Source organism: Alligator mississippiensis, chromosome 1 (assembly GCF_030867095.1).
Source record: "Alligator mississippiensis isolate rAllMis1 chromosome 1, rAllMis1, whole genome shotgun sequence".
Classification (NCBI taxonomy): Eukaryota; Metazoa; Chordata; order Crocodylia; family Alligatoridae; genus Alligator; species Alligator mississippiensis.
In genome coordinates this window covers 30,913,135-30,939,951 of record NC_081824.1, presented here as the reverse complement: position 1 = coordinate 30,939,951, position 26,817 = coordinate 30,913,135, and the positions used below count along the sequence as shown (strand labels likewise).

Here is a 26,817-nt window from a genome sequence, read left to right as displayed (position 1 = left end):
TTAAAAAAAAAAAAAAAAGTAATGGAATGGGGAAAGCTAGGGCTGGGTCAAACCAGCTGTACTTCAATTAGAAAGCAGAACGCACCCCTGCCATCCTGGAAAGAAGGCTCCCTTGAGGTAGCCAGTGCCATGACCTGCAAAAGTAGGAGTGTTTGCTTTTTGCATTTGAGAAGTGTGGGAAACAAATATGGGTTAGGGGCTGGATCTGAGGGTCCAATCTGGACTTATCTCCATCTTCAAGAGATAATGATAGCCTTTTTGGCATCGCAACTGAGTGTTATATTTCATCATTCAAGAAACTGAGCAGATTATAGGTATCTGTCCCCAGGTGATCTTGTATTTTACACACCTGTCCTGCAGTCTGCACATAGGCTGAAGTGTCAAAACATATGCTTCCCCCTCCCAACCCAGGTCTGCCACTAACTCTTGTATGACTTTGAGCAAGTTACATTACTTCTCTGTGCTTCAGTTTCCATATCTAAAGAATAGAGACAGTAATTCTGAGCCAGCTTTGGAAAGTGCTTTGTGGTCCAGGGCTGACAGTGTGCTATTTCAGGCCTATGTGTTTTGATTCTTATATTTATTTACAAAGTCTGCATACTACTTTTTGGGTTTTTTGCCCTTTAACAAATGCCTGTATTAAAACAAACAAACAAACCCCAACAATGCTTCAGCCCAAATTTAGCAAGCCTCCACTTATGAGCAGCCCTATGAGTATGCATATACAGCAACAGGGGAGAAAAAAAAAATTACAGCATTAATACAGGAAGAGATTTTAACTTCACAAAAAGCTACTAGGAAAATATGGCTCTTCCCATTCATTTCTGGGAGACTGGACCATCCCCTGGTGCAAAATGGAGCATCCAGAAATGAAGATTACAGAGCCTCCTACTAAGCAGAGCCCTAGCCCACAGAGGGACACTCCCCGACTTGTCCCCTATGCCAGGGTTGCTACAAGGAGGCCTGTATAAGGCAACTTGGGGCCATTTAATGCAGTGCCTGCACATAAGGTATTCTCTTCCAGTTAGCTAACAGACTTTTACAGCCCTTCTATGCCATCACAGTGACATTCAAGGATTACAGTAGAAAGGAGGATACTTCTAGAATTAAAATATAATGAGTCCTGTACAGTGCCAGTGTCCTTTTGAAAAGGAGTTCCCCCTTCCTCTCCAATTTAACTATCCAAACTCCCTCCTCAGTACACAGCCATTTTTAATAGAAATTCAGTTAACACCCATACATGCATTTTCTCCACCACACTCACTATGAAATAGAAGGGATTGCTGAGGACTTGATATCACTTCTCTCCTCCCAATTTCTCTAGCACATCCTGAAACAGACCTACTATACACTTATTAGAAATAGTGACTTTGCAAGTTTGATTTGTAAAGAGGTGGCTTTTGCTTTTGGTCTAGAAAGCATTTGGTTGGCTGTCAAATCTTTTAAAGAAGGGAGCTCCTCAACTGCAGCCCTGCTGGGAAAAATGCTCTGTTGAAGAGTCCATTTGTGATTATGTGCAAACTGCAGCAGCCCACTAATTCTGAGGATTCATCACCAAGGAAGATAGTTTTCAACAACTGAGCCTGCCTAATGATCACTAAATCTTGGGCTGTCTTAATCTGCCCAGATGAATTCAGGGAGGAAAAAATTGTTTCTGTGGTTTAAGATTCAAGATCCACTGAGTTAATAAGAGCAACACCCAAGAGGTGATTAAATACCAGTGAGACATTATTAAAACCTCCTCTGCATATGCACTGGAAGCCTGGTAGAATAAACTCTTGAACATTTGAAATCAAACAAAAACTCATCTTTTATAAAACTTAGTTATAGTTTTGCTACAGTCAAATATGCCAGGGGAAAAAACCCCAGAAGGCTTTGTAATACAATTTCCTTGTTGCATAGGGAAACTACCTGGGTACTCAACAAGCTCAGTATTTCTGGTGCGAAGTTCAGGGCTGGTGATAAATGCATAAGGCACTGATGGAGTGCAAGAGTACATGTCAGTATTTTTGCATAAATGATGGCATTGCTAGCTAATGGTTTTAGTACTTGTATAACTAGGGTGAATATCTTATATTTCTCACATACAAACATACCCCCAAACACAATATATACCTTGTTTCTGCAAGCAGATTGAGGAATAAAAGATTTTTTCAGAGGTTATGGCTGCATAGAATAGAGACAGTACATAATCTTCAGCTGAATCACCCTCCCATTTCTGCATAATGAAAGTTGAATTCCTAGCTGCAGGCTGAACACTGGTCTCCATGGGTGGGTCTATGATTTTTAAAGAGAACTAAAGAGCCAAAGAGGGTGTGAAATGGATGAGGAGTTGCTAGCAGACAGTAAAATTGCCCTAAGAAAAGTTAGCCTGATTAACGGAACAAAATCATTAGAAAGGAGTGACAACTGTTAATACCGGTAGAGTGAAGAACAGTGAGCCATTAAGTCAACTGATTCCTTCAGCTGCCTGAACAGTAATACCAAAGCTGCTGCAGTATGGAGAAGGAATCTAACCAGGGTACTTCTAAACCTAGGGAGAAAAAAAAAATCAGCTTCCCTACTTAAACACATGCACCCCAGTTTGGGGAGGCTGATATTGGGGGAAAAAGGTGTGTGTTGTATGCAAGAAAATATTGTGTTGTGTATCAGCAATAATAATATTTTATAAAGTATTATAATAATACACAAAATATACATACAGTATATGTTTTCTATACATGTGTATATTTGTAAGTCCTACTATGCAGTTTATAGAATCATTAAAAATAATAATTTCTCTCAATAATATATATAATTTTCTAATGACAAAAGCTATTCAAGTGTGGCCATGCAGGTGCTACAGACGAGCTCTGAGAACAGCTGAACTAACCTCTACAGCTCCTTATGTGGTTTTCCTGTGAGGGAGTACTGGAGGTTGCCCTGCCCCTTCCCCACTGTCTTCTCCCAAGGCTCCTCCAGCATTCCAGAGCCTAGTTGTAGAAGGAGGGCCAAGATTTCCCAAGGGTCCTGCCTCTCCCCTTTGCACAACTTCCCCATCTCCTCTCACATCCCTAAACTTGCCTTTTCTGAAAGCCTTGCTGGCTGTGGGCCAATGCAAACACTGAACAGGATTCAGACTCTGAATGCTGTTCAGTGTTTGCATGGACTGCAGCCAAAACACAGTGAGGCAACACCTCCCTGTGAAGCAGCCTGCACTGAGCAGAGCTGACACTTGTAAAGAACAGATGAGTTGTCAGCTAGCAAAGGTTAGAAGAATCCTTTGGATCTTGAGAGGGGTCAGAAGAACTCACTTTCCTGGAGGATTTCTTCTCCCCCAAGGTGAAGCACAGCAGTTACACTTGGAGATGTGTGTGCATCTGAAGTGCAGCACAAGGTGTGCAACCCTGTGCAAGTGCAGACCACTAAGCAGCATCCCTAGGCTATGTACAAGTGGATACAGCAGGACTGCTCGCAGCTCTCCCCAGCCTCTGAACCTCTATGATTTATTGACTACAGCTGAAGTAAGCTGCTGTATGATTATAAACATCCTCCAGACATTATCCATATTTAAATACCTGATTGGCAACTATTGCTTCTCTGTGTTATATCAGACCTAAGAAATTGAGCCAAGTAAATTGATAGTTACCTGCCTGCAAAGTAAATAAATGTGATCTTGAAAACCGATGACACTAGCCTGGATGCTCTTAGACAGAAGATGTAACACTTGCCTATTCGTGCAGAACTCTCCAAGTGCTTCACACAGCTGGATCAGAATGATTATTCCCATGTTTCTGAACAGCTCCATTTATCGTGTTAGAGCTCAAGCTTTGGTTCACGGTGCAGTTGTGCTTGAATTTCAGTCCTGAAGAAAACCAATTAAATTATAAAAACATCAGAAATACCTTTTTAATAATACATTGTTTTCAGTGTTTACAGATGATTTATACACAAAAATATTCAAACAAAATACACTCAGGAGTGTAGAGGTTTTACTGGTGAAGTAACAATGGACATAATGGATGACCTGTTGTATGCGAGCAAGAACTGTTGCCAGTCCGTAACAAGGGACAAAGGAATATGCAAGAAGACTTTGCCCACTGTGAAGCAACTAGTTGCTCGTTCCAGCACTCTTTAGTGAAGATTTTCAGTGGCCCTAAAAGGGAAATGGTGGCACCCACCTGATTCATGTTCGTTTCTCTTAGACTAATGGCTGCCCCTAGCAGTTCAGCACACACCAAATAGTGACATTATCCAGATTCAAAGAAGCACCCCCACATACCCCTCCAAACACCCCCTCCATACTCCCTTAACACAATATTTAAGAGCAAGACTATTTTGAGCTATTATGCAATTGCTCTATATACACTACTCAAAAAGCAATAAAATCAGGACAAATATTTTTTAAATAAATTAAAATATGGTATAGTACGTTTGATTTTAATAAGATTTTTTTTAATCTTCTAAAAGATTTTATATGTGTGGTCCTCAACAGCTTACCAAAACACATTAAGTGGCCCATGAGTGAAAATAATTGCCCACCCCAATCTATGTCCTCTTCAAACTTACATTCTCTACCCCTTACCACCAAACTGGTCTTTTGGGGGTGGGAGAGAGAGGGTACTCTCCACTCTGGTGTAAGCTGTGCTACTGCATAGACAAGGATGCAAGATTCATGGGGTGGAGAGAAGCAGCAAGTGAAAGCATGAGGTGTATGTCTACAAGTGGAATAATTCCACAGCAATAAACTCCAGGGCATACTGCACTGGAGTTTATTGCTCCTGGGTACACCATTTGAACATGCACCTGCGACTTCAGCACATTAAGCTGGGTCAGAGCAGCCCTGGGTAGCAGGAGGCCTGGGTGGTCAGCTTGCCAACCTGGGGCTGTTCCTCCTCTCCTCAATGTGTTGTGCAGCTAGCTGGCAGGCAGCTCCCACACTGAAGCACCTTCATGCCCCAGCATGAAAAAACAAGTACTACCCTGCTGTAGAATTAATTAATTTACTCCAGCCTAATAAAAGGTGCATGTGTAGATGTGTGACATTTACTGCAGAGCTAATTAGTCTACTCCACAGTAAACAGCCCATGTAGACACACCCAAGAAGGCTACTCTGCAGCCAGTGATAAGGGTGCCATCTCCAGGGACATTTGAGAATGCCTGGAGGCACCCCAGAGCTCCTTTTCCATATTTTAATTGGCTTCTAGGAACAAACTCTCCTTCACTTATCTGCCATGTCTTGGTGTTTCTTTGGGTTCTCAAAAGGGAGGCTGCCCCAGGGCTTCCCAGATCTGGTCTTTGTTCTCCAGGCTCTGGAAGGGTGCAGCTCCTGCATGACTCTGACCTTTCCTTAGCATGCCCCATGCCTCACAACTGTTATCTGCATCTTCTGTTCACTCTGTTGGAGTCTCAGCCAATACAGCTTCCACCCCTTTTTATGTACCTAAGCCATCCAGCTTAGACCCACTGTGTTGGGTCCAGCTCAAAGGCAGTAGCTTCAGTCAATCTGAACCATGCTTCCTGTGGCACCAGGCTCTCTGACCCCTGTAGCTGCCCCTGTGGGTGCTAATGGAGTCTCCACCTCCCCTGCAGCCTCAGCTGCAAACCACTGGATTAAAATACAATATAAACAGTAAGGCCCTGGGCTATAATAAAGAAAAGTTAATAGAGGCAGTTAGCCTGCTTACCATAGTCTCTGACTTTCACTGCCTGGTGCTCTCACATGTAGGGCTGCTGCAGCTTTGCTTGAAGCCTTCAAGAGTCCACTCTCCGTCCCAACCTGGGCTTCCCTGGCCACCTCAGACCAGGGCTTATATAGTTCAGGCCTGTACCCTCACCCAGTCACCTGGCAGCCCCACTCAGCTGACCAGCTGGTAGGGCTATCCTTTAACCCCTGCTCTGCTGGCAGGCTGCGCTCTGAAGACCCTAGTCTTAAAGGGGCCGCTCCACTTCTTAGTAACAGGGCTAGGGTTCCCTATTACAGGCACTCATCTGGGACAGGGGAAGCCTGCACTCCTGGTTCCGATACCATGGCTACCCATGTATTTTATTCAGCTCTTCTTTAATGCAAAATGCATAAGTAGGCCTGGGAGTAGAGGCAAGAACCTGCTTTTGCCTGTGTTTCCTCTTGCTTGCTTTCTCTTGCAGCTTCCACGGATCTTCCCTTCTTATCTGCACAGTGGCCCAGACTCAGCAAGAGGTGGGAAATGATGACAAAAACCACCTTCTCGGGCAAGTGCCAGGGCATGTTTTTGACCTTCCCTTCCACATGGGAGGGTCACACCATTGCACACACTGTATTTATTTTAAACTGTTCTTCCAACACATTACTTCTCCCTCAGATGATGAGGCAGGAAATGAACCACTGGTTGCAGATGTTAGTGACTGCACTTAAGATACTACTGGAAGGAGCTCAGACATTATACAATACATTCTCAATCATCCAAACTTCAGTCTCTGATACATTGTGTATTAGTGGTGTCACACAGGCCTGGAAGAAGTTCTCCACATGGACACTCACCAGGCTGGTGTGGCTGGATCTTACCACTCTGTGTCCAGGTGCTCTTAAGATTCCCTTGGTCAGAGTAGCCTGCAGTGCTGACTCTTTCCTTGATCTTTCTAACATGTTTCCTGGACGCGTGTTCTCTGGTAATCTTTCGGAAGAGATGACCTTGCAGCCAGTTGCTGTATGTTCCCAAGACCAGAGCTGACTACTGCATTCTGCAGAAGCGTAAGCACATCCTTTCCCATAGCCCAAACTTCATGGGCACTCTGGGTTTAGAGTTCAGCTCTTCAGAGCACGCGTTATTTGAAGCAAATAGATACAGGGACTTCATAAGGGACTACAGCAACTGTATAACCTAAAAAAACCCAAATCACTCTCATTCTTTAGTTAGCACTAGACATACGCATGCAGTTGTTTTCTCTCTGTGCACATGTGCACATGCACACACACACACAAATTAAAAATTCCTACGTGCATTTCCTTGCCTCAATTTCCTCCCAGTTCCCATATATTCTTGGGTCCAAGTCCTCAGGGGAGTCAAGAATCATAGAATCATAGATAATTAGGGATGGAAGGGACCTCAGCAACTCATCTAGCCCAACCCCTGCTTAAAGCAGGACCACTCCCTACTAGATCATCCCAGCCAAAGCTTTGTCTAGCCAGGTCTTAAAAACCTCCAAGGATGGAGATTCCACAATCTCTCTGGGTAACCTTCTCCAGTGTTTTACTACCCTCCTAGTGAGAAAATTCTTATTAATATCTAACCTAAGCTTCCCTTGCTGCAACTTGAGACCATTGCTCCTTGTTCTGTCATCTGCCACCACTGAGAACACTCTATCTACATCCTCTTTGTAACCCCCTTCAGGTAGTTGAAGGCTGCTATTAAGTCCCCTCTCAGTTGTCTCTTCTCTAGACTAAATAAGCCCAGTTCCCTCAGCCTCTCCTCAGAAATCATATCCCCCAGCCCCCTCACCATTTTTGTTGTTCTCTGCTGGACTTTCTCCAATTTGTTCACATCCTTTCTGTAGTGGGGTCCCTAAACTAAACACAGTACTCCAGATGTAGCCTCACCAGTGCTGAATAGAAGGGAATAATCACTTCCCTGGACCTACTGGCAATACTCCTACCAATGCAGCCCAGTATGCTGTTAGCCTTCTTGGCAAAAAGGGCACACTGCTGGCTCATATTCAGCTTATTGTCCACTGTAACCCTGAGGTCCTTTTTTGTAGAGCTGCTGCCCACCCAGTCAGCCCCCAGCCTGTACCAGTGCATGGGATTGTTCCATCCTAAATGAAGGACTTTGCAGTTGTCCCTGTTGAACCTCGTGAGATTCCTTTTGGCCCAATCCTCCAATTTATCTAAGTCACTCTGAATCCTAGCCCCACCCTTCAGCATATCTGCTACTGCTCGCAGCTTAGTGTCATCTGCAAACTTGTGGAGGGTGCGGTCTATGCCATCTTCCAGGTTGCTGGTAAAGACATTGAACAAAACAAGCCCCAGGACTGACACTCTACTTGATACCGGCTGCTAACTAGACATCGAGCCACTGATTATTACCATCTGAGCCTGATGCTCAAGCCAATTTTCTATCCACCTGACAGTCTATTTATCTAGCCTGTACTTCCTTATCTCGCCTGCAAGAATGTTGTGGGAGACTATATCAAAAGTCTTACTGAACTTGAGGTATACCACATCCACTGGTCTCCCTGCATCCACAGATTCAGTCATCTCATCACAGAGGGCAATCAGGTTGGTCAGTTATGACTTGTTCTTGGTGAATCCATGCTGACTGTTCCTAATCACCAGGGATCCTGTTTTTTTCTGGTTAAGAAAAAATCCCCAATTTTTGGATTTAAAAAAGTAACCCACATCACTAATATACATATATAGGAGTGTATTTTCCATTTTAAACATGGAAAAATATAGATTTTGGGTTAATTTTGTCCAAAAATTGGGGGTTTTTTTAAGCAGAGAAAACCAGGATCCCTGCTAATCACCTTCTTCTTCTTGAAGTGCTTCCAGATGACTTCCTTGAGGATCTGCTCCATAAATTTTCCAGGGACTCAGGTGAGGCTGATTGGTCTGTAGTTTCTTGGATCCTCCTTTTCCCCTTCCTTAAATATGGAGCCCTACGTTTGCCTCTTTCCTATCATCTGGGACCTCTCCTGATAACCATGACTTTTAAAAGATGATGGCCAGTGGCTCTGCAATCACATCAGCCAACTCCCTCAGCACCCTTGGGTGCATCCTGTCCAGCCCCACAGACTGTATTTATAGCTCCTAATCTATTCTTTTGCCACTTATGGTTCCTCCCCTCCTCCCCAAACTGTGCTGCCTGGTGCAGTAGTCTGGGAGCTGACCTTGCCTCTGAAGACTGAGGAAATAAAGGCACTGAGTACATCAGCTTTTACTGCATCCTGTCACAAAGTTGCCTCCCTTATTCAGTAAGGGACCCACACTTTTCCTGATCCTCCTCTCACTACTAACATATTTGTAGAAAACCCTTCTTGTTACCCTTCATATCCCTTGATAGCTGCAACTCCAATTGTGGTATGGCCTTCCTGACTTCATCCCTGCATGGCCAAGCAATGCTCTTATATTCTTCCCTTGTTATTTGCCCAAGTTTCCACTTCTTATAAGCTTCCTTCTTGTGATTTAGTTTACTGAAGAACTCCCAGCTAAGCCAAACTGGTCTTCTGTCATATACTAGCTAGTCTTCCTGAGCATTGGGATGGTTTGTTCCTGCACTCTCAGTAAGGCTTTTTTAAAGTACAGCCAGCTCTCTTTAACTCCTCTCCCTCTCATACTGGCTTCCCCGGGGATCCTGCCCATGAGTTCCCTGAGCAAGTCGAAGTCTGCTTTTCTGAAGTCCAGGGTCCTTATTCTGCCGCTCTCCATCCTACCTTTCCCTAGGATCCTGAACTGTATTGTCTTGTGGTCACTGCTGCCCAAATTGTCATCCACTACTAGGTTCCCCACCAATTCTTCCCTGTTTGTGAGCGGCCGGTCCAGAAGAGCACAGCCTCTAGTTGGCTGCTCCAGCACTTGTACCAGGAAATTGTCCCCAACACTCTCCAAAAACTTCCTGGATTGCCTGTGCACTGCTGTATTGCCCTCCCAGCAGATGTCAGGGTGATTGAAGTCCCCCATGAGAACCAGAGCTTGTGATTGGGAAACTTCTGCTAGTTGTTTGAAGAAAGCCTCATCCACCACTTCCTCCTGGTCTGGTGGTCTATAATAGACCCCACCATCACATCACCCTTGTTGCTCTCCACCCTGACCCTAACACAGAGAATTTAAACAGGCCTATCTCCAGTTTCACACTGGAGCTGTGAGCAATCATACTTTACTTTTACATATAGTGCATCTCCTCCTCTCTTCTCCCCTGCCTGTCCGTCCTGAACAGTTTGTACCCATCCATGACAGTGCTCCAGACACGCGAGCTCCCACCAACTCTCTGTTATTCCAGTCACGTCATAGTTCTGTGATTGTGCAAGGACTTCCAACTCTTCCTGCTTGTTTCCCAGGCTCCGTTCATTTGTGTACAGGCACCTAAGGTAACTAGTTGTTTGCCTTGATTTCTCAGGAAATATGAGAATACCTCCCTTGTTGCCCACTCCTGTTTGCTCATCCTCCAGGTCTCCCGCTTCTCCACTTACTTCAGGGCTTTGATCTTCAGCCCCCGGTGAACCTAGTTTAAACCCTCCTCACTAGGTTAGCAAGCCTGTCTGTGAAGATGTTCTTCCCTCTCCTCATCAGGTGGATCCCATCTTTTCCCAGCAATCCTTCTTGGAACAACATCACATGGGTGAAGAAGCCAGAGCCCTGCTGGCAACACCATCTGTGCAGCCAAGTGTTAATCTGCAGGATGCACCTGATCCTGTCTGGGCCCTTTCCCTTGACTGGAAGGATCTATGAGAAGACAACCTGAGCCTCAGACCCCCTCACCCTTGCACTCAAAGCCCTGTAGTCACTTCTGAGATGCTCAGGGTCTCCTCTGGTAGTATCATTGGTGCCCACATAGATAAGCATCATGGGGTAGTAGTCAGAGGGCCAAATGAGTCTCAGTAATCCCTCTGTGACATCTTGGACCCAGGCTCTGGGCAAGCAGCAGAACTCCTGAGATAACAGGTCAGGTCAGCAGATGGCTCCCTCCGTCCCCAGCAGAAGAGAGTCTCCAACCACCACCACCCATTGCTTCTTCTTGGTGACGGTTATCTCAATCCTTCTCACCTTGAGAGGGCCTGGCCTGTCTTCCTCCACCAATGGAATGTGCTCCTCCCTCTCTGCTGATAGGGCTGCATATCTGTTCTCCAGATGAACCTCTGCAGGTGGAGGTGAAGATCTCTGCTTCATGCCAGAGGTCACATATCTCCATCTTCCACTCTCTTGGGAATCTGTGTCCTCTCTCTTCTCTAGCACTGACTCTATGGCATTTCTTCCTCCACAGTCTCCGAGGTCTCCTTCAGCACTGAATTGATGAACTCATAGAGGAGGATGCTTTGCAGCCTCACCATCTCCTCCTGTAGTTCTCTTGCCTGTTCCCTGCAAAACACCACCAGGAGGCACTGCTCACACCGCAGGCACTCCCAGACCTTTATGTACCTGAATTCTCTTTCAAATCATGATGCATTTCTATTTCTCTCTGTCATCCCCCTCTCATTCACCCTATTAAACCAAGTTGTCTCTCAGTTAAAGAGGATCTCTGCTATTCAGCCATAACTCTCTGTGCCTCTACTCTGCTCAAACTTCCTGGATCTCTCTGCTGCTTCTGAGTCTCTCCCTGCCTCCCTAACCAGTCTCACCAGTTCTTCAGTTTTTTTTAAGACCCAACATTAATATCTGACATCTTTGTTCTTGTAACTGGGACTTTTCCATTTTTTGAATCCCAGATCTCTGATGCAGGATTGGAGAAAACTGGCTCTTTCTAAGATGTATCTTATCTAAGGGGTGTTGCTATTCCACTGTCTCAGGATGCTTCTGTATGAATAGAAACCAACAAAGTTTAATTACTCTTCACTGTCCCTGACCTGGGAGATAAGTGCCACAGTCCTAACAGCATATAGCTGTCACCACTTACACTGAGACATTTAACAATACAACAACTCCATAACCTAAACCTAAATTCCTGAATTCACAAGAGAATGCTGAGAGGTGATTTTGTGGCTGCCTATAAATTCATCAGAGGAGGGCATCAGGGAATAGGAGATGCTCTATTTACTAGGGCACTCCCTGGAGTAACTAGGAGCAATGGCCACAAATTGACAGAGAGCAGATTTTGGTTTGGATATTAGAAAGAACTTCTTTACAATAAGGGTTGCCAGAATCTGGAATAGCCTTCCAAGGGAGGTGGTACTCTCCTCTACCTTTCATAGATTTCATAGACATTAGGGCTGGAAGGGACCTTGGAAGATTACTGAGTCCAGCCCCCTGTCCCAGGGGCAGGAAGTCAGATGGGGTCAAAAGATCCCAGCAAGATAAACATCCGAATGTCTCTTAAAGGAGTCCAGAGTAGGTGCTTGCACCACCTCTGGAGGCAGTCTGTTCCAAGCCTTGGGGCTTGGACAGTAAAGAAGTTCTTCCTTATGTCCAGCCTGAAATGGTCTTGGAGGAGTTTGTGACCATTTGACCTTGTCATCCCTTGGGGCACTCTGGTGAACAGGCATTCCCCCAGATCCTGAGTACACACCTTATATACTTATAGGCAGCCACCAGGTCCACCCTGAGCCTGCGCTTTTCCAGGTTGAAGAGTCCCATGGCTCTCAGCCTCTCATCATAAGGCCTGTTCTTCTGCCCTCTGATCATGCATGTGGCTCTCCTCTGGACTCTCTCAAGCTTCTCCACATTCTTCCTGAATTGTGGAGCCCAGAATTGGACTCAGTACTCCAGCTGCGGCCTCACCAAGGCCAAGTACAGAGGAAGGATGACATCCTAGGATTTGCTTGAGAAGCATCTATGGATGCAAGCCGGAGTTTTACTCACTTTACCACTTTACCAGCTTTATCATCGCATTGGTGGCTCATATTCATCTTGTGGTCAATCATGACCCCCAAATCCCTTTTGGCTGTGGTGCTAGCAAGCATAGCACTGCCAAGCCTATAAGCGCAGTGCAATTTTTTTTCCCCAAGGTGGAGTACCTTGCATTTTTCGGTGTCGAATGCCATCAGGTTTTTGTCTGCCCATTTTCTGAGCCTGTCTAGCCTGGATCATCATCCTATCCTCAGGTATGGATGCTCTACCCCACAGTTTGGTGTCACTGGTGAACTTGGCCAGTCTGCTTCTGATATCAATGTCTACATCATTAATAAAGATGTTAAAGAGTATAGGCCCAAGGATGGAGCCTTGGGGGACCCCACTGATCATGGTGCACCATGATGATTTACTTCCATCTATTACCATTCTCTGGGTCTGACCTTGGAGCCAACTTGCCAGCCATTGGACTATGATGTAGCCAAGGCTGCAGTTGGCCAGTTTTTCCATGAGGAGATCATGGGACACCAAATCAAACAGTTTTTTAAAATCAAGATATATGACATCAATCTCTTCTCCTTTGTCCAGGTGATTGAAGGAGATGAAATTGGTCAGGCAAGACTTACCTGCAACAAACCCTATCCCTCAGGATGTTGCCATCAGCCAGCTTGTCAAGAATGGTCTCTTCGATAATTTTTTCCAAGATCTTCCCTGGGATAGAGGTCAGGCTGATAGGCCTGTAGTTCCCCAGATCTACTTTCCTCCCTTTCTTGAAGATAGGCACCAGATTGGCCTTCTTCCAGTCTTTGGGCACTTCACTTGACCTTGGGGGGCTTCAAGAGGAGACTGAACAAGCACCTAGCCGGGGTCATCTGACCCCAGTGCTCTTTCCTACCCATAGCAGGGGGTTGGACTCGATGACCTACTGTGGTCCCTTCTGACCCTAAATCTATAAATCTATGAATCCTGAATTGTCCACATGATTATTCTTAAAACAGAGAAAACTTACAGTTGGTAAATTTGTACAAGTTAGGAAATCTCTAAACTGAGCTCTTTTGAAACTAAATCTGTTGGTGGAAGAGGACTGATGTTAAATAAAACCTAGGAGAAATACCTGGCATCCCACCAAAGTAAAGAGGCAAGTTGTGTGTGTAAGAAATGAAAGATAGAGTTCAGAGTCTCATTCCCCTGGAGGTTGTTATGGTGAATATAGTATTCTTCCTTAACAAAGCAGTAAAGGTGAGATGCAGACATTACACTTTTACTGGTATAAGTAATTGGAAACTGGTCTATATCCATAACAGAACAGACTTTTGGCACACACAGACTGGCTTAAAAATGGTGGAACCTGGCCATTGTACGCTGCCCCCCCACAGCAAAAGGTAAATGTATGTTCTGTTCGCTACCCATCTAAACTATGCTGCTTACAAAAAACCATGTGACTTAGTTCCACCTTGGATTTTTTGAATGTCTGTACTTAGCCAAAGACTGTTACCCCAAATCACAGCCAATAAGAAAAAAAATTACTTTTTCTCAAATTCGTTAAGAATTAGAGGACTAGGAACTACACAAGCAGGTAACAAAGATGACCATCCCTACCCCATACAGTTTTCAATTTGGTCTGAAAGAGAACGAGAACCTACAAAGAACTGAAAAACATCCCACATCAGACAACACAGCTCAAGGTTTGTTTGGTGGAATCCATCTGGAGATGTCAGCATTTGTAGCTGGAACTGATCTAACTCTTGGCCACTTCCACACCTACACAGAGGGTTGTAGCAGATGTGCTCATTTTAGATGAAGTATTTTGTACATGAGAAAAAAGAAGCATAACTAATAGACAGTATAATTAAATAGTGGATAATTGCCATTTTCATTTCTGCACTCTGCCCCAAGAAGATAATTACAGTTTATCTCATATCAAAATATTCTTGAGTAGTTCAGTAGCAACATAACAAGGCGTGTCTCCTATTTTATACAGAAAAACACCGGTCAGCAAGTTATTTGGGTATGTGACATTTCATGGGATATTTTGGAAGAACCACCCTTTGAAAGTGTTTGTGAACAACAGCTTGGTAGAAGAAAAATGTCACCTTTCTCCCAATTTACCTTGGGCTGGTTTTGTGAACCTTTTATTCCTACTGGTGCACAACCGATAGTCTGACTAATCTGTCAATGGGACAGTTTTTGGGTGCAACATTCACTAACAGGAGTAAAGCGTTTGTAACCTGGCCTTTCATAGATATTGCAGCATAGATAAAAATAAGCCAATCTCCTCCATCAACCATCTGATGATAATAAAACTATAGCTCTGCATAGCATAACTAGTCAGTTCAGACTGCTAATTATATCTAAAGCATGGAGGTAAATATACATGTGATGGCAGGTTGAAGAAGTTGTGTTCTGAAGAAGTTATATGATAAAGTTATATTATAAAGCCACAGGTGTGTAAAATACGATGGATGGTTCAAGGCAAGCAGAGTGGCATCTGGTCATTTTAGTGGTTTAATGGATCTCACTTTCCTCCCTTCTCTTCTCCTATTATATTATCTGTACTGAAGTAGTGTTGAATTGTACAAATAATTTACAAATATCTCTTCTCTAAATTGCTAATCTTGTTATTTCCATTCTACTCCATATTTCCATCACATTATTGCATTTCTTGCTCACCTGGAATGATTTTTTGTAATTCAATAGAAGACTTGGAGACAGACACTGAAGCGGGAAATGTGGGAAATGGCAGGTTTCCCCTTGCAGGTTGGCAGCATTCCAGCCTACAAGGGGCTGGGGGAAGCATGAGGAGGGTGATCAGGCAAGTGGCACGACATGCATGTGCACATGCACATGTAGAATCATAGAAAGTTAGGGTTCATAGACTCATAGATTTCTAGAGTTGGAAGGGACCTGGTAGATCATTGGGTCCGACCCCCTGCTCCAGGCAGGAAAGAGCACTGGGGTTAGGTAATCCCAGCCAGATACCTGTCTAATCTCCTCTTGAACACCTCCAGGGTAGGGGAAAGCACCACCTCCCTTGGAAACTTATTCCATATTTTGGCAACCCTTACCATAAAGAATTTCTTCCTTATGTCCAATCTAAATCTGTTCTCCTTCAGTTCGTGGCCATTATTTCTGGTAACCCCGAGGGGTGCCCTGGTAAACAGAGTGTTCCCTATTCCCTGTCCCCCCCCGAGGATGAGTTTGTAGGCAGCCACAAGATTGCCTCTCAGCCTTCTCTTGCCGAGGCTGAAGAGATTCAGATCCTTCAGTCTGTCGTCATGGGGTCTTACCTGCAGGCCCTCAACCATATGAGTAGCTCTCCTCTGAACCCTCTCAAGGTTATTTAAATCCCTCTTGAAGTGCGGCGCCCAAAACTGGATGCACTACTCCATCTGTGGCCTCACCAATGCCGCATAGAGGAGAATTATCACTTCCCTAGACCTGCTTGTCATCCTCCTGCTGATTCAAGAAAGAGTGCAGTTAGCCTTGCTTATTACCTCATCACACTGGCAACTCATATTCATTTTTGTGTCAACCAGGACTCTGAGATCTCTTTCCACTGTTGTGGTGCTCAGAATGGTACCTGCCAGTCTATCGGTGTGTTAGAGATTCTTTCTCCCCAGGTGCAACACCTTGCATTTATCCTTGTTGAATTGCATCCTATTCTGATCTGCCCACTTCCCCAGTCTGTCCAAATCTGCCTGAATTCGCTCCCTGCCCTCCAGTATGTTTACTATAGTTTAGTGTCATCTGCAAATTTGGACAAGGTGCTTTCAACACCTTCATCCAAATCGCTGATGAAGATATTAAACAGTACTGGTCCAAGGATAGAGACTTGGAGGACACCACTGCCCACATCCCTCCAGGGAGAAACCGACCCATCCACCACCACTCTCTGGGTGCGTCCCATAAGCCAGTTTTTCACCCACCTTACTGTGAAAAAATCCACATCACAGCTACTCAGTTTGCTCATAAGAATTGGATGTGACACTGTGTCAAAAGCCTTTTTAAAATAAATAATATCTACTTCCTCCCCTGCATCTAAGCACTTTGTGATCTGGTCATAAAAAGAGACCAAGTTAGTCAGGCAGGATCTGCCTGCTGTAAACCCATGCTGGTTGCCCCCTACCATTGTGTTACCCGCTGGCGCCCTGCAAATGTGATCCTTTATGATTTTTTTCTAAGGTCTTGCTGAGAATTGAGGTGAGGCTACCTGGCCTATAATTACCCAGGTCCTCCTTCCTCCCCTTCTTGAAGATAGGGACCACGTTGGCCCTTTTCCGGTCCTCTGGGACCTGTCCCAAGTGCCATGAGTGCTCAAACAGCTGCGCCAGTGGTTCTGCTATGTCATCAGCCAATTCTTTTAGTACCTTTGGGTGAAGATCGTTGGGGCCTGCTGACTTAAATACATCCAAACCTTCCAAGTCCCCCTTCACTAGGTCAGTGCTAACCATTAGTGGATTGGTATTACTCTCACTCCAGACTAAAGACACACTGGGAGGTGCATTTGTATCCGTGTCCAGGAAAACAGAAGCAAAGAAATTATTTAAGAGCTCCGCTTTTTCCATCCTATCAGTTATGAGTTGCCCTAGTCCATTCTGTAGCAGCCCTATGTTACCCTGCACCTTCTTCCTGCTCCCTATGCAATATACATCAACCCTCATCAAGACGGAATCCAAGGATGAGGAAGTAGAAGGATTGTGGGTTAGGCTACATGGGGGGCAAGGAGAAAGGGATTTGGTGGTAGGGGTCTGCTACAGACCCCCACATCAAGGGGAAGAAAGAGATTCGGGGCTCCTGAGGCAACTCTCAGAGACCATAAAAGCTAAAGAGGCAGTAGTCATGGGGGACCTAAACTACCCGGACATCTGCTGGGAGTCACAGACAGCAAAGTCCCACCACTCACGCAGGTTTCTAACCTGTGTACAGGACCTCCACCTGACACAGGAGGTACACGGTCCCACTAGGGGGAATGCCATACTGGATCTGGTATTGGCAACGGGGGATGACATGGTAGGGGACCTCCAGATCGGTAGCCATCTGGGGGACAGTGATCACCTAATAATAGAATTCACCATAAAACGTTGAGTGGGTAAGGTAACTAGTAGGGTGAAAGTGCTAGACTTTAGGAAAGCTGATCTCAATGAACTCAGGCGATTAGTCAAGGACGCACTGCAGAGTAGGAGTTTTGAAGTGATGGGAGCCCAAGAAGGGTGGCTGTGCCTTAAGGAAAGGATCCTTCGGGCACAAAGCAAGACGATCCCGAGCGAGGCAAAAGAGGGAAAGGGGCCAGGAGGCTTCCATGGCTGACCACAGAAATCCAGGGCAGCCTAAAGGCCAAAAGGGGAGCACATAAAAAGTGGAAACAGGGAGAGATCACCAAAGATGAATATACCTCCTCTGCTCACGCTTGCAGGGAGGCAGTTAGACAGGCCAAAGCTACCATGGAGCTGAGGATGGCAACCCAAGTAAAAGACAACAAGAAATTGTTTTTTAGATATATAGGGAGTAAAAGGAAGGCCCAGGGAGGAATAGGACCCCTGCTAAATGGGCAGAAACAATTGGTGATGGACAGGGGGGACAAGGCTGAACTCCTCAACGAGTTCTTTGCCTTAGTGTTCCTAAGTGAGGGGCACAACAAGTCTCTCACTGGGGTTGTAGAGAGGCAGCAGCAAGGCGCCAGACTACCATGCGTAGACCCTGAGATGGTGCAGAGTCACTTGGAAGAACTGGATGCCTTTAAGTCGGCAGGCCCGGATGAGCTCCATCCGAGGGTGCTGAAGGCACTGGCTGACATCATTGCACAGCCACTAGCGGGATTATTTGAACGCTCGTGGCGCACGGGCAAAGTCCCGGAGGACTGGAAAAGGGCCAACGTGGTCCCCATTTTCAAAAAGGGGAGGAAGGAGGACCCGGGCAACTATAGGCCAGTCAGTCGCACCTCCATCCTTGGCAAAGTCTTTGAAAAAATTATCAAGGCTCACATTTGTGAGAGCCCAGCAGGACAAATTATGCTGAGGGGAAACCAGCACGGGTTTGTGGCAGGCAGATCGTGCCTGACCAATCTAGTCTCTTTTTATGACCAGGTTACGAAACGCCTGGACACAGGAGGAGGGGTGGATGTCGTATACTTAGACTTCAGGAAGGCCTTCGATACCAGTATCCCACCCCATACTGGTGAACAAGTTAAGAGGCTGTGACTTGGATGACTACACAGTCCAGTGGGTGGCGAATTGGCTGGAGGGTCGCACCCAGAGAGTCGTGGTAGATGGGTCGGTTTCGACCTGGAAGGGTGTGGGCAGTGGGGTCCCGCAGGGCTCGGTCCTTGGACCGATACTCTTTAATGTCTTCATCAGCGACTTGGACGAGGGAGTGAAATGTACTCTGTCCAAGTTTGCAGATGACACAAAGCTATGGGGAGATGTGGACACGCCGGAGGGCAGGGAACAGCTGCAAGCAGACGTGGACAGGTTGGACAAGTGGGCAGAAAACAACAGAATGCAGTTCAACAAAGAGAAATGCAAAGTGTTGCACCTAGGGAGGAAAAATGTCCAGCACACCTACTGCCTAGAAAATGACCTGCTGGGTGGCACGGAAGTAGAAAGGGATCTTGGACTCCTAGTGGACTCCAAGATGAACATGAGTCGGCAGTGTGACGAAGCCATCAAAAAAGCCAATGGCCCTTTATCGTGCATCAGCAGATGCATGACGAATAGGTCCAAGGAGGTGATACTTCCCCTCTATCGGGCGCTGGTCAGACCGCAGTTGGAGTACTGCGTGCAATTCTGGGCGCCACACTTCAAGAAGGATGAGGATAACCTGGAGAGGGTCCAGAGAAGGGCCACTCATATGGTTAAGGGCCTGCAGACCAGGCCCTACGAGGAGAGACTAGAGAGACTGGACCTTTTCAGCCTCCGCAAGAGAAGGTTGAGAGGTGACCTTGTGGCTGCCTGTAAGTTCATCACGGGGGCACAGAAGGGAATTGGTGAGTTTTTATTCACCGAGGCACCCCCGGGGGTTACAAGAAATAATGGCCACAAGCTAGCAGAGAGCAAATTTAGATTGGACATTAGGAAGAACTTCTTCACAGTTCGAGTGGCCAAGGTCTGGAACGGGCTCCCAAGGGAGATGGTGCTCTCCCCTACCCTGGGGGTCTTCAAGAGGAGGTTAGATGAGTATCTAGCTGGGGTCATCTAGACCCAGCACTCTTTCCTGCTTATGCAGGGGGTCGGACTCGGTGATCTATTGAGGTCCCTTCCGACCCTAACATCTATGAATCTATGCAGTTAAAGAAGGCCTTTTTGTTATCCTTAATCTTTGTTGCCAACTTGAGTTCCAACTTGAGTTCTGTATTGGCTTTGGCCTCACTGCTTCCCTGCAAGTGCGAGCCAATTAGGTATACTCCTCCTTGATGGCTGCCCACTGCTTCCACAGCCTGTAGGCCTCTTTTTTCGTCTGAAGGCTCTCCTGGATTTCCCTGCTCAGCCAAAAAGGTTTTTGGCTCTTTTGACTCCCTTTGTGTGTACTGGGATGGAGTCCCTCTGTGTCTGTAGAATCAGTCCCTTGAGGGACTCCCACCCTTCTTGGACCCCAATCTCACAGATGCAGTCACCCCTCAGTCCTACCCTAACCAATCTCCTGAGCTCATTGAAATTGGCCTTCCAGAAGTCTAGCTCTAATACCCTACTATTTGTCTGTCCCACCTTACTCCTATCAACTGGTGGTCACTATCCCCTAGGTTACCTTGTATTTGTAGCTCCCCCACCAAGTCCTTCCCTGAGGAAAGCACCAAGTCAAGTAAGGCATCTCCCCTAATGGGACTGCATACCTCCTGTGGTAGGTGCAGGTCCTGTATGTAGGTTAAGAACCTACGTGAGTGGGCAGACCTGGCCGACTGCTCCTCCCAGCAGATGTCCATGTAATTTAGGTCACCCTTGACAGCTAGGTCTTTTGAGCATGCTGCCTTTGAGAGCTGTTTTGAGAATTCTAGGTCTAACTCTTCCCCCTGGTGTGGGGGTTTGTAGTAGACCCCCACTGCCAAGTCCCTTTCACCCCTACCCCCTTGTAATCTGACTCATAGGACTTGAATTTGCCCGTTCTCTGTCTCTATCTTTATTGCAGAGGATGTATCCTGGAACCAACTTCCAAAAGAAGTGGTGCTGGCTCCTACCCTGGGGGTCTTTAAAAAAAGGCTGGATGAACATCTGACCGGGGTCGTTTGATCCCAGTACTCTTTCCTGCCATGGCAGGGGGTCGGACTAGATGATCTCAGGTCCCTTCCAACCCTACCAACTATGAAACTATTAAACTATAATGTTCCCTAACATATAGAGATATGCTCCCCACTTTTTTCCCCAATCTATCCTGCCTGTATAGCCTGTAGCCTTCAATGCCCACTGCCCAGTCATGGGTAGGGTCCTACCAGATTTCTGTTAGACCAGCCAGGTCAAAGTCTTGGTCTGCAAGCAGGAATGCAAGTTCCTCCTGCTTGTTTCCCATACTTCTAGCATTAGTATAGAGACACCTAAGCCCCCTGATAGGTGCCCTTAGTATTCCCCTATTCTGATTCTTAGTGGGCCCCTTAGTACTTATCTGATCATTTCCAGCGTGCGGTTCATGGCTTGTTCTACCCCATCTCGTCCTGACCTCAGCATCTCCATCCCCCGATGAAGCTAGTTTAAAGCTCTACGTTGGAGGTCTGCCAACCTGTAAGAGAACAGACTCTTACCTTTCGGAGGGAGATGTAGGCTGTCCCGTCCAGTAAGGATCATGGTCTAGAAAGCCGAACCCTGCACAGTGGCACCAGCTCCGAAGCCATGAGTTGAGCTCCTCAATGTAGTTGCTGTGGTGCTGGCCATGGATGCTGACCAGGAGGACTGATGAGAAGACTACTTGTGCCCCTGAACTTCTAAGCCTGTCTCCCAGAGCCATGTAGTCAGCCATGACTGACTTCGTCAGTATGACGAAGCCATCAGAAAAGCTAATGGCACTTTATCATGCATCAGCAGATGCATGACGAACAGATCCAAGGAGGTGATACTTCCCCTCTATCAGGCGCTGGTCAGACCGCAGTTGGAACACTGCGTTCAATTTTGGGCGCCACACTTCAAGAGAGATGTGGATAACCTGGAGAGGGTATGGAGAAGGGCCACTCGTATGGTTAAGGGCTTGCAGGCCAAGCCCTATGAGGAGAGACTGGGACACCTGGACCTCTTCAGCCTCCGCAAGAGAAGGTTGAGAGGTGACCTTGTGGCTGCCTATAAGTTCATCATGGGGGCACAGAAGGGAATTGGTGAGGTTTTATTCACCAAGGCACCCCCGGGGGTTACAAGAAATAATGGCCACAAGCTAGCAGAGAGCAAATTTAGATTGGACATTAGGAAGAACTTCTTCACAGTTCGAGTGGCCAAGGTCTGGAACGGGCTCCCAAGGGAGGTGGTGCTGTCCCCTACCCTGGGAGTCTTCAAGAGGAGGTTAGATAGGCATCTAGCTGGGGTCATCTAGACCCAGCACTCTTTCCTGCCTATGCAGGGGGTCGGACTCGATGGTCTATTGAGGTCCCTTCTGACCCTAACATCTATGAATCTATGACCTGTCCCAGACTACTCTGGGCCACATCATTCATTCTAACATGGATGAAGACCATGGGGTAATAGTCAGTGGGCCTGATTAGGTCTGGAAGCCTCTCTGTGACGTCCTGATTCCTAGCTCTGGGCAGGCAGCATACTTCCCATACTGTAGGATCCGGGTGGCAGATGGCTCCCTCCGTTCCTCTCAGGTGGGACTCGCCCACCATAATGATTTGATGTCTTCTCCTCTGGCTGCCCGGTTGCCTCTCAGCCCGTCTGGTGGTAGCTGTGGACATGGCATCTGTTGCTGTACTCTCTCCCAGTGATGCTAGGGCATCATACCTGATTACCAGCTGCACTGGGGGAGTTGTACCAGTAAAGCGATGTCTAGGTCTGTGATGTCTGGATCTGGAGGTGACCATCTTCCATCTTTCTGCATCAACTGCCTCCTGTGATGCCTTTCCTCCAGATGTGTGGTCCTGCAGAGAATGGAAGTACCCACCAATCTCTTCCTCAACCACTCTGATCCCCCACAGCCTGCTGACTTCCGCCTGGAGTTCCCTTACCTGCCCCTCCAGGGCCTCAAGTTGGGCACACATGGGACAGGTGAGGGTTGGAGGGTACCTCAGGAGGTCATCTAGTTCAACCCCCTGCTCAAAGCAGGACCATCCCCAACTAGATCATCCCAGTCAAAGCTTTGTCTAGTCAGGTTTTGAAAACCTCCTAGGATGAAGCTTCTGTCACCTCCCTGGGTAACCTGTACTACCTTCCTAGTGAGAAAATTCTTCCTAATATCTAACTTAAACTTCCCTTGCTGCAACCTGAGACCATTGCTCCTTGTTCTGTCATCTGCCACCACTGTGAGCAATCTAGCTCCATCCTCTTTCGCACCCCTCTTCAGGTAGTTGAAAGCTGCTATTAAGTCCCCTCTCAGTCTCCTCTTCTCTAGACAAAATAAGCCCAGTTCCCTCAGTGTTTCCTCATAAGTCATGTCCCCCAGCCTCCTCAAGACTTTTGTTGCCCTCTGCTGGACTCTTTCCAATTTGCCCACATCTTTTCTGTAGTGGGGGGCCCAAAACTGAACGCAGTACTCCAGATGTGGCCTCACCAGTGCTGAATAGAAGGGAATAATCACTTCCCTGGACCTACTGGCAACACACCTACCAATGCAGCCCAATATGCCATTAGCCTTCTTGGCAACAATGGTACACTGCTGGCTTATATTCAGCTTATTGTCCACTGTAAGCCCCAGGTCCTTTTCTGCAGAGCTGGTGCCCATCCAGTCAGTCCCAGGCCTGTACTGGCGCATGGGATTGCTCTGTCCCAAGTGCAGGACTTTGCACTTGTTCTCGTTGAATCTCATGAGATTCCTTTGGCCCAATCCTCCAATTTGTCTAGGTCACTCTGAATCCTAGTCCTACCCTCCAATGTATCTACTACTCCCCCTATCTTGGTGTCATCTACAAACTTGTGGAGGGTGCACTCTATGCCATCTTCCAGGTTGCTGATAAAGACATTGACCAAAACGAGCCCCAGGACTGACCCTTGGGGCACTCTACTTGATACCAACTAGACATTGAGCCATTGATTACTGCTCTCTGAGCCCGATGCTACAGCCAGCTTTCCACCTTACAGTCCATTCATCCAGCCCGTACTTCCTTATCTTGCCTGCGAGAATGTTGTGGGAGACTGTATCAAAAACCGTGCTAAAAATCCTTCCTAAAATCAAGGTATACCACATCCACCAGTCTTCCCACATCCACGGAGCCAGTCATCTCATCATAGAAGGCAATCAGGTTGGTCAGGCTTGACTGCCCCTGGTGAATCCATGTTGACTGTTCCTAATCACATTTTTCTCCTCCAGGTACTTAGAAATGGATTCCTTGAGGATCTGCTTGATGATTTTTCCAGGGACTGAGGTGAGGCTGACTGGTCTGTAGTACCCTGGATCCTTCTTTTCCCCTGTCTTAAATATGGGCACTATGTTTACCCTTTTCCAATCATCTAGGACCTCTCCTGATTGCCTTGAGTTTCAAAATTGATGGCTAGTGGCTCTGCAATTGCATCAGCCAACTCCCTGAGCACCCTTGGGTGCATCCCATCTGGTCCCATGGACTTATACATGTCCAGCTTTTCTAAGTAGTCCCTAACCTGTTCTTTCAGCACTGAGGGCTGCACACCTCTCCAAACTGTGCTGCTCGGTGCAGTAGTTTGGGAGCTGACCTTGCCTGTGAAGACTGAGACAAAAAAGTCATCGAGCACTTCAGGCTTTTCTGCATCCTCTGTCACAAAGTTGCCTCCCCCCATCAGTAAGGGACCCAAGCTGTCTCTGATTCTCCTCTTGCTCCTGACATATGTGTAGAAACTTGTCTTGTTACCCTTCACATCCCTTGCTAGCTGCAACTCCAATTGTGCTTTGGCCTTCCTGCATGCCCGAACAATACTTATACTGCTCAGAACTAGTGAAGTCACATCTGGAGTACTGTGTCTAGTTTTGGGCCCTCCATTACAGAAAGGATGTGGAAAATTGGAGAGAATCCAGCAGAGAGCAATGAAAATGGTGAGCGGACTGGGACACATGACTGATGAGGAGAGGCTGAGGAAACTGAGCTTAGGTAGTCTAGAGAAGAGAAGACTGAGAGTACAGTCCTCAACGACCTGAAGGGTAGTTTCAAAGAGGATAGAGCTAGAGTGTTGTCAGTGGTGGCAGATAACAGAACAAGAACCACTTTTCTCAAGTTGCAGCAAGGGAAGTTTCAGTTAGATATTAGAAAAAAAAACCATTCTCACTATGAGAGTAGTAAAGCACTGGAACTGGTTACCCAGAGAACCTGTGGAATATCCATCCTTGGAGGCTTTTAAGACTTGGCTAGACAAAGCTGTGGCCATGATGATATAGCTGGGGATGGTGCTGCTTTGAGCAGGGGGTTGGACTAGATGACCTCCTGAGGTCCCTTCCAACTCTCATTTTCTATGATTCTATGAGGCACTTCAAGCCCCTATGCCCTTGTTGGTGCCTTGGCCTTCCCAACCTCTGCCCCTTTTTTCTCATTTGTCCCTTAGCCTAGGCTCAGTAACCTGGCTTCTGGGTTCCAGCCCTTTTCTTGTTCTCAACTTTGGTCCCCTGGCCCTGGTATCACTTGGGCTTACTGGCTAGTCTTCAGGGAAGCCTACAGTTGCTGGTGTAACTGCTTGTAGCAGCGTCCCTGCTGCTCAAGCAGAGCTCTGCCCTATTGTACTAATGCGGAGCAGCCAGCTCTGCAATAGGTACTCAGCCTCTGGCCATCTGGATGTCTTTTTCCCTGCTGTCAGCTCACCATAGGCAGTGTTTTCCCCTATCTGAGGAACTCTCCACTACTGTTTTCTCCTTAAAGTAACAGGGAGACCCTGGATCCCTGTTACAGATGATCAGAGGGGTATTCTGCTCTTATCAAGAAGTTCCAAGTGGCCATAGTTTATATGTATCTCATCATGGTGAATGTCCTGGGAGATCAGAACTTTTTGCATGTTAAAAAGCAAGATCAAATAAATGCATTTATTAAGACAACCAATACTGATTTATTATATCGACTGAAACTTGCCAAGTAACAATGTGAGAAAACCCTACTTTTCTATAGAGTTTGCTATAGAAATTCAAATCAGCAGTGGTGCTCACTGCAATTTTCTACCTTTTAACCAAAGGCTTCTTCTGCAAAGGATTCCTTGGTATATGGGTTTAAGGGATGCTTCTTTGTCTGAGTTTGAGCCCCATTTCTGCTATAATGTTTTCATTAAATCTCAAGGAAAACTTCCTAACTGTAAGAACAGCAGGACGATGGAACAAGATCCCTAAGGAATCTGTGGAATCTCCCTCACTGGAGGTGTTTTTCAAGGCTAGTAGGCATCTGTCTAGTGTGGTTTAGGAACTCTGAATTTTGCATCTGTGAAGGTGGGTGGAGTAGATGACTCCTGAGGTCCCTTCAACTCTATGATTTATGTTTGATTGTCACTTTTGTGCAATTTTCTGCTACAGTTGAGGAAGCTTTTATTGTCATCCTTCCCAAAGCTTGTGCCTATATAGACAATTTACTGCTACATTTTTTGGCAAGGAACGCTGGATACAGAACTGAAAATAGCTGAGGCAGGGAGGATAGCTGGACTGATTTTTATCTGCATTTTCTGGCCCAAAGCAGTTAGAAAATAATGGTAGTAAGAACTACAATATATGGCCCCTCTGTGCTTGGGTTCAGCCTACACTTGCCACTAACAACAAGCACCTGACTATTTCTCTCACCTATTGATAAAGTTCTGTATCCTATTGGCATGGTGGCTGGCTTGCTCTTCCTTTCATTGTGGAAGACTAAGTAACAGAAGCAAAATAAAGTATCACTGGAGAAACGGATGCAAACAATACTCCTGTTATTTATTAAAAATTAAGCCAGTTGAGTAGTGCCAAACATTTCTTCCAGACACTTAACTTTGGCCATACTCCCTTCCATTTTGTGAGTATTAGAGAATGGATTATGAGCTCTTTTGAATGAGGATTTATTTCTTTTTATATAGGATGGAAAACTTTGCAATGCAATGAGGGAATGGGGTTTCTGAAACATCTTAGGTTCATCTTATTCCTAGTCATTTTCATTTCAGTTAGATGGCACTACCCAAATGATGTCAAATGGTTTTTGAAGAACGAAGGCTCCTAAAGATTTCCTTGCCCCAGGCAAACAGCAAGGATCAACCTAACCAGCCCACAACAAAGAACCTTGTTCTTTCTTCTCTCCTTTCTGACAGGCAGGCTCTCCACCAGTCTCTCTCTTG

General features: G+C 46.3%; 1 long non-coding RNA gene across 1 annotated transcript; it reads right to left on the bottom strand.

Moving 5' to 3' along the window:
• On the bottom strand, positions 1-8,077 carry LOC109284375 (uncharacterized). The gene is made up of 3 exons (XR_002091813.2): positions 5,667-8,077; positions 3,629-3,844; positions 1-2,533 (listed from the first exon to the last, which is right to left on the bottom strand). It is a non-coding gene; the product is annotated as an uncharacterized LOC109284375 (long non-coding RNA).
• Between the last annotated feature and the right edge of the window lie 18,740 nt (positions 8,078-26,817).